This window comes from Canis lupus, chromosome 11 (assembly GCF_003254725.2).
Source record: "Canis lupus dingo isolate Sandy chromosome 11, ASM325472v2, whole genome shotgun sequence".
NCBI lineage: Eukaryota > Metazoa > Chordata > Mammalia > Carnivora > Canidae > Canis > Canis lupus.
Window position 1 is genome coordinate 51900324 of NC_064253.1, and position 12926 is coordinate 51913249.

At 40.5% G+C, this 12926-nt stretch overlaps 1 pseudogene; it reads right to left on the reverse strand.

Moving 5' to 3' along the window:
- Positions 1 to 11819: 11819 nt before the first annotated feature.
- On the reverse strand, positions 11820 to 12681 carry LOC112649717 (olfactory receptor 13C7-like; annotated as a pseudogene).
- Positions 12682 to 12926: the final 245 nt, after the last annotated feature.

Genomic DNA, 12926 nt, shown 5'->3' on the forward strand with positions numbered 1-12926 from the left:
GCAAGTCTATCTTTGGAAAATGCTCTTCAGAAGTCATGGCCACCATCCCTGTCCCCACCACAGCCCAGAGCTCCCTACCTGCATCCTGCTTGCAGCCACTTCTCTGGGTCTTCTGATACCGGACACAATTCTCAGCTTCTCACTGTGCCCTGGGCCAGGCCCCGGATGCCACAGAAAGACCCCGGACACTCCCCTGCTGGACTTCCTTTGCCCCTGAGATCCTCTTTCTTCTTCTCTGCTGACATCCTTGTGGGAACTTTAGCCTCTGCTGCTGTTTCCTTCGCATCCTTCCTCCTAGCTGTGCAGGCTGACTAGGTGCCTCAGCTACAGACTCTTCCTGGACAGGACCTGTCATCCTGATCTGAAGCCCAGCGATCCCAAGGGTACCTTTTCCCCAGCAGCGAAAGGATTCCCCAAGCAGCAGCTGTGATCTCTTACAGGGACTCTGTTAGTCCCAGAAGCAATCTAAAGTTTGGAATGTCAAACGTGCATAGGGTACAGGCCTTAAGCATACCTGGGGCCTCCAATTAAAGGTAACAACTGGGACACAGTCAACTGGGAGAAGGTCAACTGGAGAAGAACATACAGCAGATGCCACTGTCTTCTGAGCTTTCCCTTTGGTCCCAGACCAGCCAGTGCTCCATTCAGAGACAAAATACATTGTCCCATGTGAGTCCTAGGCATCCAGAACGGGGAGACAGGAGAAATATCTAACTACAGCAGCAGCAGAATTGACTATGTTCATTGAGGCCCTCCCATGTGCCTGTCACTGGGACAAACACTTTGTAACCATTAATTTAACATTTTCTCTACTTCCTCACCAGTATATGTTATTTCTTGTCTTTTTTAATGTAGGCATTCTGACCATTGTGAGGTGCAGAATGTCATATCCAGAAAAACGTTGTTGAGGCCAATGTGCAAGAATTTGTTGCCTATGTTGTCTTTTAGGAGTTTTATGGTCGAGTCTTTCCTTTCAATCTTTAATCCATTTTTATTTCACTTTTGTGTATGATATAAAAATTAGTCCAATTTCATTCTTTTGCATATAGCTCTCCAGCTTTCTCCACACCATTTATTGAAGAGACTATCTTTTCCAGATTGGTTTATTCAAATTCAATTAACTAACATATAATGAATGTATTATTGGTTTCAAAAGTAGAGGTCAGTGATCCATCAGTCTTTTATAACACCCTGTGTTCATTATATCACATGCCCTCCTTAATGTCCATCACCCAGGTACCCCGTCTCCACACCTCTCTCCCCTGCACCGACCCTCAGTTTGTTTTCTATGATTAAGAGTCTCTTATGGTTTGTCTCCCTCTCTGATTTTGTCCTGTTTCATTTTTTCTTCTCTTCCCCTATGATCCTCTGTCTTGTTTCTTAAATTCCACCTGTAAGTGAGATCATATGATACTTGTCTTTCTCTGATTAACTTATTTTGATTAGTATGATATCCTCTAGTCCCATCTGCATTGCTGAAAATGGTAAGATTTCATTTTTCGATGGCCAATTAGTATTCCGCTGTATATACATACCACTTTCTTTATCCATTATTTGTTGATGGACATCTGTGCTGTTTCCATAGTTTGGCTATTGTGGATATTGTTGCTATGAACAGCGGGTATAGTTGCTCCTTTGGATTACTACACTTGATTCTTTGAGGTAAATCCCTAGTAGTGCATTTGCTGGGTCATAGAGTAGCCCTAGTTTTAACTTTCTGAGGAACCTCCATATTGTTTTCCAAAGTAGCTGCACCAGTTTGTCTTCTGGCCAAAATGAGATAGTTCCGTTTGCTCTGCCTCTCGCCAACCTCTGTTGTTTCCTGAATTGTTAATTTAGCCATTCTGACTGCAGTGAGGGGGTATCTCATTAGGGTTTTGATCTCTATTTGCCAGATGCCGGGTGATGTGGAGCATTTTCTCATGTGTCCGTTGGCCATTTGTATGTCTGCTTTGGAGAAATATCTGTTCCTGTCTTCTACTCGTTTCTTGACTGGATTGTTTGTTTTTTGGGTGTTGAGTTTGGTAAATTCTTTGTAGACCTTAGATACTGCCCGTTATCTGATAAGACATTGACAAACATCATCTCCCCCCAGTGGCAGGTTGTCTTTTGGTTTTGTTTACTGTTTCCTTTGCTGAGCAAAAGCTTTTTATCTTGATGAAGTCCTAGTAGTTCATTTTTGCCTTTGTTTCCCTTGCCTTTGGAGACGTGTCTGCAAGAAGTAGCTCTACTGAGGTCAAAAGGTTGCTGGCCTTGTTCTTTTCTAGAAATCTGGCCATCTCTAGCCACATCTATCTATGGAACAAGTTTTGTTTGGCCCTCGTAATGCTTATCTTGATACGATTAAAGAATTTGGGGAGGGCAGTCAGCTCAACTCCACAAGCACCAGAGGTAAGCAGTGAACCTGGAGCTGGGACAGCTATTCTTCATCCCCTCCCCCACTCCTACATTTCTTCCTGGCAGCAGTTGTCTGGGGTCCAAGAAGATTACCTGTTGGAAGAGGCAGTCAGCTCCTGCATCACACCTGGTCCTTTCCCTCAGTCCAGCATCTGAAATGTTCTGATTCAACATGTTTGGGTGATTACTTTCTTGACTTGTTGTGATCATCTGTGATGTTGATTTGGTCGTGCTAGTAAAAGCTTTCAATGGATACTGTAATATCTTGAAGATTTTAGGGATCATCCTAACCTGAGGTAAATGGTCACTAGTTGTAATGAGGTGGAAAATGATCAACACATACGCAGAGCTCTGAAAGCCTCCTTTGGACAGTGGTCTGTTCTAGACAATTTGGATACCGCAAAAACACGGGCTGAGTTGAAGGCTGGTTTTCTTTGCTTCTGAGACCTTTAGGTCAGGGAGCCCTCATGTTTGCCTCCAAGCTCTGAGTTTGGACCTTCCTTCCCTAGTAACAGAAGGGGCCTGCTCTAAGGTTGGGAAAGTGGATGGAGCATGGCTCATGCCAACCTATTGGCAAGAGGGAAGAAAGGCTTTGAATGAGGGTATTTGGGTGGAGGGTAGTTAAATGTCCTGAGGCTTACTTTCAGGGCTTTTCCTTCTTCAAATTGAACATATCTTATTATTTCTCCTGTTGCTGTATGATCATTATAAGTGGGTAATATTCCTATAGGTCTCTTATAGTTCTTTATATATTTTCCCCTAGGTCGTGTAAAGTGTTTTGTGACTGCTGTGAATTATATAAAATCACTCTAGTGTACTTTCTTACTACTTCTTGTAGTTTTGGCATTCGATTAAAACTTTTTCTAGTCAAACAACATTTGTGAATAGTTTTCTTCTTTTTCTTCATCTCAATATTTATTTTCTTTATCTTCCTGATCTCAATTATTATCTGGACTCTGCAGATGTCATAGACATTGTAAGCGGGTGTCCTAATCCAAGTTGTAGGCATGCTGCTTGCTGATGTTCTGATAGTTTATTGCAAGTCAATGATGGCTTCCTCTATTTACGTCTGCCTCTTTATTATTTTTGTATATTTTTTATTGGAGTTCGATTTTCCAACATATTTACGCAGTCCTTATCCCGTCAAGTGCCCCCCTCAGTCCACATCACCCAGTCACCCCATCCGCCTGCCCTCTTCCCCTTCCACTACCGCTTGTTCATTTCCCAGAGTTAGTAGTCTCTTATATTTTGTCACCCTCTCTGATATTTCCCACGTATTTTCTCTCCTTTTCCCTATCATCCCTTTCACTTTTTTTATATTCCCCAAATTAATGAAACCATATAATGTTTGTCCTTCTCCAATTGACTTACTTCACTCTGCATAATACCTTCCAGTTCAATCCACATTGAAGCAAATGGTGGGTATTCATCATTTCTAAGGTTGAGTAATATTCCATTGTACATATAGACCACATCTTCTTTATCCATTCTTCTTTCAGTGGACACTGATTCTCCTTCCACAGTTTGGCTATTGTGGACATTGCTGCTATTAACATTTAGCGCAGGTGTCTTGGCCTTTCACTGCATCTGTATCTTTGGGGTAAATGCCCAGCATTGCAATTGTTGGGTCGTAGGGCAGCTGTATTTTTAACTCTTTGAGGTACCTCCATACAGTTTTCCAGAGTGGCTGTCCAAGTTCACATTCCCACCAACAGAGCAAGAGGGTTCCCCTTTTTCCACATCCTCTCCATGTTTGTTGTTTCCTGTCTTGTTAATTTTCACCATTCTGACTGGTGTGAGGTGGTATCTCATTGTGGTTTTGATTTGTATTTTCCTGATGGCAAGTGATGTGGAGCATTTCCTCATGTGTTTGTTGGCCATGTGTATGTCTTCTTTGGTGAAATTTCTGTTCATGTCATTTGAACATTTCATGATTGGATTGTTTGTTTCTTTTCTGTTGAGTTTAATAAATCTTTATAGATCTTGGATACTAGCCCTTTATCTGATATGTCATTTGCAAATTCTCCCATTCTGTAGGTTGTCTTTGGTTTTGTTGACTGTTTCTTGTGCTGTGCAGAACCTTTTATCTTGATTACGTCCAATAATTCATTTTTGCTTTTGTGTCCCTTGCCTTCATAGATGTATCTTGTAAGAAGTTGCTGTGGCCAAGTTTAAAAAGGGTGTGGCCTGTGTTCTCCTCTAGGATTCTGATGGATTCTTGTCTCACATTTAGGTCTTTCATCCATTTTGAGTGTATCTTTGTGTATGGTGTAAGAGAATGGTCTAGTTTCATTCTTCTGCACGTGGCTGTCCTATTATCCCAGCACCATTTATTGAAGAGACTGTCCTTTTTCCAGTGGATAGTCTTTCCTGCTTTGTCGAAGATTACTTGACCATACAGTTGAGGGCCCATTTCTGGGTTCTCTATTCTGTACCATTGATTTATATGTCTGTTTTTATGCCAGTGCCACACTGGCTTGTTCACAGCTTTGCAGTGCAACTTGAGATCCGGCATTGTGATGCCCCCGGCTCTGGTTTTCTTTTTCATTATTCCCCTGGCTCTTTGGGGTCTTTTCTGATTCCACACAAATCTTAAGATGATTTGTTCCAACTCTCAGATGAAAGTCCATGGTATTTTGATAGGGATAGCACTGAATGTGTAAATTGCCCTGGGTAGCATAGACATTTTCACAATATTAATTCTTCCAATTCATGATCATGGAATGTTTTTCCATCTCTTTGTGTCTTCCTCAAATCTTTTGAAGTGTTCTGTAGTTTTTAGGGTATAGATCCCTTACCTCTTTGGTTAGGTTTATTCCTAGGTATCTTATCTTATGCTTTTGGGTGCAGTTGTAAATGAGATTGACTCCTTAATTTCACTTTCTTCAGTCTCATTGTTAGTGTATAGAAATGCCACTGATTTCTGGGCATTGATTTTGTATCCTGCCACATGGCCGAATTCCTGTATGAGTTCTCGCAATCTTGGTGTGGAGTCTTTTGGATTTTCTATGTACAGTATCATGTCATCTGTGAAGAGGGAGAGCTTGACTTCTTCTTTGCCAATTTGAATGCCTTTTATTTCTTTTTGTTGTCTGATTGCTGAGGCTACGACTTCTTGTACTATGTTGAATAGCAGTAGTTAGAGAATCCCTGTCGTGTTCCCGATCTTAGGGGAAAGGTTCTCGGTTTCCCCATTAGGAATGATATTTGCTGTGGGCTTTTCGTAGATGGCTTCTAAGATGCTGAGGAATGTTCCCTCTATCTCTACACTCTGAAGAATTTTGATCATGAACGGATGCTGTATTTTGTCACATGCTTTCTCTGTGTCTATTGAGATGATCATATGGTTCTTGTTCTTTCTATTGTTGATGTGATCTATCATGTTGATTGTTTTATGAGTGTTGAACCAACCTTGCATCCCGGGGATAATTCTCACTTGGTCATGGTGAATAATCTTCTTACTGTACTGTTGGATCCTATTGTCTAGTACCTTGCTGAAAAATTTTGCATCTGTGTTCATCAGGGATATTGGTCTATAATTCTCCTTTTTTGGTGGGGTCTTTGACTGGTTTTGGAATTAAGGTGATGCTGGCCTCATAAAATGAGTTTGGAAGTATTCCATCCCTTTCTATCTTTCCGAACAGCTTTAGTAGAATAGGTATGGTTTCTTCTTTAAACGTTTGATAGAATTCCCCTGGGAAGCCATCTGCCTTGGACTTTTGTGTCTTGGGAGGTTTTTGATGACTGCTTCAATTTCCTCCCTGGTTATTGGCCTGTTCAGGTGTTCTATTTCTTCCTGTTCCAGATTTGGTAATTTATGGTTTTCCAGAAATGCATCCATTTCTCCTAGATTGCCTAATTTATCAGCGTATAACTGCTCATAATATGTTTTTATTTTTATTTTTTTATTTTTATTTTTTTAAATTTTTTATTTATTTATGATAGTCACACACAGAGAGAGAGAGAGGCAGAGACATAGGCAGAGGGAGAAGCAGGCTCCATGCACCGGGAGCCCTACGTGGGATTCGATCCCGGGTCTCCAGGATCACGCCCTGGGCCAAAGGCAGGCGCCAAACCGCTGCACCACCCAGGGATCCCTCATAATATGTTTTTAATATCGTTTGTATTTCCTTGGTATTGGTTGTGATCTCTCCTTTTTAATTCATGATTTTATTAATTTGAGTCTTTTTCTTTTCTTTTCAATAAGGCTGGCTAATGGTTTATTTACCTTATTAATTCTATCAAAGAACCAACTCTTGGTTTTGTTGACCTGTTCTACAGTTCTTCTGGTCTCTATTTTATTGAGTTCTGCTCGAATCTTTATTAACTCTCTTCTTCTGCTTGGTGTAGGTTTTATTTCCTGTTCTTTCTCCAGTTCCTTTAGGTGCGAGGTGAGCTTGTGTATTTGAGTATTTTCCAAATTTTTGAGGGATGCTGGTATTGCAATGTATTTCCCTCTTAGGACTGCTTTTGCTGTACCCCAAAGATTTTGAACGGTTGTAGCTTCATTTTCATTACTTTCCATGAATCTTTTTAATTCTTCTCTAATTTTCTGGTTGACCCATTGATCCTATAGCAGGATGCTCTTTAACCTCCACGTGTTTTGAGTTTTTTCCAAATTTCTTCTTGCAATTGAGTTCTAGTTTCAAAGAATTGTGGTCTGAAAATATGCAGGGGACTATGCGTATCTTTTCATATTGGTTGAGACCTGATCTGTGACCCAGTATGTGGTCTTTCTGGAGAAAGTTCCATGTGCACTTGAGAAGAATGTGTATTCAGTTGCGTTCAGATTCAAAGTTCTGTATATATCTGTGAAATCCATCTGGTCCAGTGTACCATTTAAAGCTCTCGTTTCTTTGGTGATGCTGTGCTTAGAAGATCTGTCATTTGCACAAAGAGCCGTGTTGAAGTCTCCTACTACTAGTGTATTATTATCTAAGTATGTCTTTACTTTGGTTATTAATTTTTTGATGTACTTGGCAGCTCCCACATTAGGGGGATAAATATTCATGATTGCTAGGTCTTCTTGTTGGATAGACCCTTTAAGTATGACATAGTGTCCCTCTTCATCTCTTACTACAGTCTTTGGGATAAATTTTAATTTATCTGATATGAGGATTGCTACCTCAGTTTTCTTTTGAGGACCATTTGAATGGTCAATGGTTCTCCAACCTTTCATTTTCAGGCTGGAGGTGTCCTTAGGTCTAAAATGAGTCTCTTGTAGATAGCAAATAGATGGGTCTTGCTTTTTTATCCAGTCCGAAACCCTGCATCTTTACTATTGAAATATATGAATTTAGTGTCATCATAATACCTATTCAGTCCCTGTTTTGTGCATTATTTCTTTGGGCTTCTTCCTTCTTTTACAGGGTCCCTCTTAATGTTTCTTGCAGAGCTGGTTTGGTGGTCACATATTCTTTCAGTGTCTGCCTATCTTGGAAGCTCTTTAGCTCTCCTGTTCTGAATGAGAGCCATGCTGGATATAGTATTCTCGGCTGCATGTTCTTCTCATTTAGTACCCTGAATCTCTGTGGAGAGGTCTGCTGTTAATCTAATATTTCTCCCCATATAAGTTAGGGATCTCTTGTCTCACTCTTTTAAGGATTTTCTCTTTATCTTTGGAATTTGCAAGTTTCACTATTAAATGTCCAGGTGTTGAATGGTATTTATTGATTTTGGGGCGGACATTTCTATCTCCTGGATCTGAATGCCTGTTTCCCTCCCCAAATTAGGGAAGTTCTCAGCTATGATTTGGTCAAATATACTTTCTGGCCCTCTGGCCCTCTCAGCGCTCTCTGGAACACCAATTATATGTAGATTTTTCCTTCTGAGGCTATGATTTATTTCCCTTAACCTTCCCTCGTGGTCTTTTAATTGTCTTTCTCTTTTTTCCCCAGTTTCCTTCCTTGCCATCAACTTGTCTTCTATGTCACTCACTCTTTCTTCCACCTCATTAACCTTTGTCATTAGGACCTCCAGTTTGGATTGCATCTCATTTATTTGATTTTTAATTTCGGCCTGATTAGATCTAAATTCTGCAGTCATGAAGTCTCTTGAATCCTTTATGTTTTTTTCCAGAGCCACCAGTAGCTTTATAATTGTGCTTCTGAATTGGCTTTCTGACATCGAATTGTAATCCAAATTCTGTAACTCTGTAGCAAAGAGTACTGTTTCTGATTCTTTCTTTTGTGGTGAATTCCTTCCTTGTAGTCATTTTGCTCAGTGTCTGTATGAGTGGACTGAGTCAAGAATATCAATCACGACCTAAGTAAACTTCACTCTAGATGATTCTTGTTAGAAGTGAAAACCATTCTCTCTGTAATGTTCCAGCTGTTCTCTCTTTAAATCTCAGGTCAAATTGCTAGGTGTTCAGGATGGTTTGAAAGTTATCTCGCTAAGTTGGTGGGGCCAGGTGAGTTGAGGACCCGTAGGCCTCCACCATCTTGCCCTGCCTCCAAGTCTACTACTTTAAAACAGTCAAAAATCAATGTTAAATTATCAAGTGACTTTTCAATATTTGTTATTGGGGTCACTTTTTCTTTTTAAATCTATTACTAAAATGTTTGCAATATATTTCCTAATCTTTCCTAAAGTTAGAAACCTTGAAGCTCTTTAAGAAATTGGATAATGTGAAAAAAAAGAAATTGGATAATGTGTATCATGGATTTAATACACAATTATTTAAATCTACTCAGGTTCAGTAATGATTTTTAATCTGATTAACTTGTGTTTTTTTTAAATATATTTATTTGAGAGAGAGAGAGAAAGAGAGAGAGAGAGGGAATGGAGGGGCAGAGAGAGGGAGAATCATAAGTAGACTCCCTACTGAGTGTAGAGCTCCATTCAGAGCTGGATCTCACCATTTGAAGTTCACAACCTGAGCCAAAACCATGGGTGGGATGCTTAACTCACTGGGCCACCCAGGCACACCTGATCATCTCTCTTTGTTCATTCATTATCCTCTAATTCTTATGAAAAGTCTTTATCCTATACTAGTCTACTGGTATTTTTCTCTCAAAATTTCAATTAGCATACTAAGACTTTTGTTATTTCAGTATCAATGCAATGAATTATACCCATAAGATTCCCCTTCCCACCATGTTATTCATAAGATGAGACCTATAACGGGTTGTAACTGACTTATCTTTCTTAATTTCTAGGCTTAATAAAGTCATCTAGAATTGTAACTGGAGTCACAGCATTGCTTTATTGTTGCTGTTTACCTCGATGTATTTTCTCATCATTCCTTCATATATTTGTTTTGCACAACTGCTATCAAGTGTTTATTCAACTTTATTTGTCTTACGCATTTGATCATTCTCCACTGTGTCTTACATACCATATCTCTGGCATTCCTTCTATTATATATTTGTAACTGTTTGTTGTGTGAACTGTATGAATAATTTTTTTCGAAAGAGATTATAGGATATGCGTTGTCTGTGTTTGCATGTGCCAACAATGTCTTTTTAACTCTCATATTTGTGTAATGGTCAGGGCGTGTAGAATTCGAGACTCATGGCTCCTTTCCCTCAGAATTCCATAAACCTTGTTGCACTGGCATCTACATTTAGGGTGGCAGAGCAGCAAGCCAATGGAAGCCAGCCAGATTCTTGTTCCTTTTGGTAAATATGCTTTTCTTCTGTGGAAAAGTCTATAGAATTAGTTTGGCATATGTGCAAATCACAACTTATCCTTGGATTGATCGTACATAGGTACATCATTTGCTATAATTCTTACCTGGTGATCAATAAACCTTTTATGAATAAAATATGCAAAATTTCTGTTCAGCAAAATGTTTTTCTCCTCCTTAATTATTTTTTGTCTTTCATATGTTTTGTTTTCTTCTCATGAATAAAATTATGGATTCCCCCTGGTCTACCTTTTATGTCTCTGACATGTTCTCAAATAACCGAATTTTCCCCCTCTCTCATTTTTTCCCCTTTTAAATCCAAGAGGTAAACTTTAGTTCTTTTTAATTAAAAAGTTCATTTTAAGCATTGTTGTATCTACTTTTAAAGACTTCGGTTGAATTTTATTTGATCACCAATTGGATTTTTCCCATAAGACAAGTTTTTACCTCCTAGTCACCTTTTCTCCTAGCTTCTCTTCAGTAGACTGCTTCTGTTTTCTTGATTCAATAGCCTCCTGATTTCCACAGAGAATACCACTGAGACTTTTCTTCACTGTCTCACCATTTTCCTGCAATAACTCTTTTCCAGCAAAGGCTGTTTGTTTTGATGGTACTTTATTTCCTCCCTACTTGGTTAATAGTTCATGTCAGTCCTCAGAGGCTTTCTACTCTGCTCATTCTTTTAGCTGGACTTCTAGATTGCTATCTATTGGGAGCTGACATGGAATTCCTCACCAGACATGGGAGCAATTGTTAGATGTCTGCTGGTGAACATCGCCTTCTTCTCCCTCTGACTGCCCTGTACGGTTGGGCATTCTTAGCTTGAAAACACCTGATGGTCACCACTTGGCTGCACGTTTGGTCAAGCCACATCAGGTCAAGATAATTCATCTGATTCTCCTAAATACATCTCCATTTCCATATCACTCTGCTGACCTGTGGGAGACCACTGATCTCTAGGGACAGAAGCCAGGAAAAGGGGGATAAAAGGCCTGGACCTTTGACCCTTGCATCAGTTTTGCCACAAGCTACTAACCTCTCTGTTCCAAAGCTGTGAATGATTTTCTGATGGGGACCATGATTAAGGACAGGAGAAGAGGTTAATAATGGAGGCATAGGAAGGGAACAATTCAAGCGCAGTTTTAGGAATTAATATGAAAATAAGGAGAAAGAAACAATGAGGATAAAGATAAAAATATTACTGTTTTTTAAGATGTTGTAGGACATGTTAAAAGTACCATGAATGCAGGGCCCATCCAAATATGTTCAAAGAAAAAGGCCAAGGAGCAATGGAATTACAGACCTATACAATAGAGTTTTGTAAGTTAAAAATAAAACTTGAAGAGTCATTTTTCCTGGCGATCAATTAGTTCAGTATGCATCCCAGAGATAGACAGCTATGAGGCTTGACCATGGTATATACTTTTGTAGAAGTGCCTATAGAATGAGAGAGCTATGTCCCATCAAATGCTTCCTATTCACATAAAACTCTCTGTGTAGGGATCCCTGGGTGGCGCAGCAGTTTGGCGCCTGCCTTTGGCCCAGGGCGCGATCCTGGAGACCCGGGATCGAATCCCATACCAGGCTCCCGGTGCATGGAGCCTGCTTCTCCCTCTGCCTGTGTCTCTGCCTCTCTCTCTCTGTGACTATCATAAGTAAATAAAAAAAAAAAAACTCTCTGTGTAATCAGAGTGCCTATGTACCTTAGATGAAACTGGACTTTTAGCTTATCCTCTGAGTGCCTCAGGTGAGAGAAACTAGGGAATAGAGATCTATCAGGAGCCCTCCACCATCACTGGATAAAGTGTTTGTGAAGTACTAGGTTCCTCACAGCAGCCTTCACGTCCTTGTTCCTCAGGCTGTAGATGATGGGGTTGAGCATGGGGGTCACCACCCCACAGAAGAGGTAGGTGAGCTTGTCTGAAATCTCCTGCTTGTCTGCCCCCTGAGGATCCTTGGATTTGGGCTTCCCATACATGAAGAGGATTGTTCCATAGAAGACGACCACTATAGTGAGGTGGGCAGAGCAGGTGGAGAAGGCCTTTATCCTCCCTTCAGCTGAGGGGATCCTCAGGATGGTAGCAATGATGAACATATAAGAGACAAAAATAAATAGAACTGGAATGCCTAGGAAGATTACATGGGCTACTGCCATACCGATCACATTGATGAGATGTCCGCACAGGACAAAATCAGCACAGCCAGGATCTCACAGATAAAGGGATTGATGATATAGTCATGGAAGGCCTTCTCATTGCTCAGGATGTTTGCACCATGGGAGTCATGCACCCAGCCTTCCAGAAACTGGCAGACATGAGGACATACACAGTCTTGCTTTGAACACAATGTACCTAGGAGGTTACAGAGCCACATAGTGATCAAATGCCACCATGCTCAGTAGCATAATCTCTGTGGCTCCCTTGGCAAAGGAGAGAAACATCTGCACAGCAGACGTGGAGAAGGGGAATGGCTTTCCTGGGAGTTACGAAGCTGTCAAGAATGAGGGAGACTGAGATGCCCAAGAATGTGGGTTCCCAGTGAAGAAGTCATGAACATCTCCTGGTGGGAGGTAGACAGGGTCACCAGGATGCATACCCCATTGCCCTCTGGATCACTAGATACATTAGGAGGATGAGCACAAAGAACATTGGCATCGGAGGAAGGACTGGGCTATTTGGGCTGGATCCTTTCAAGTTCTTCTGGTCTTGGGACCCAAAGAACTATCTTCATATTCCAGAAGGAAAGAGATTGGATGCATCTCAAGTAGAAGCACTGAATCCAATTAGGGGTGATGGTAGAAGTAACTGGAGGGTATAGTTAAGCATACTGTGGAGGAAATTACTAGGGCTGAATGAAAAAGTTAGAAAACAGAAGGATTGAATTCTTTGTCATTGGAGGT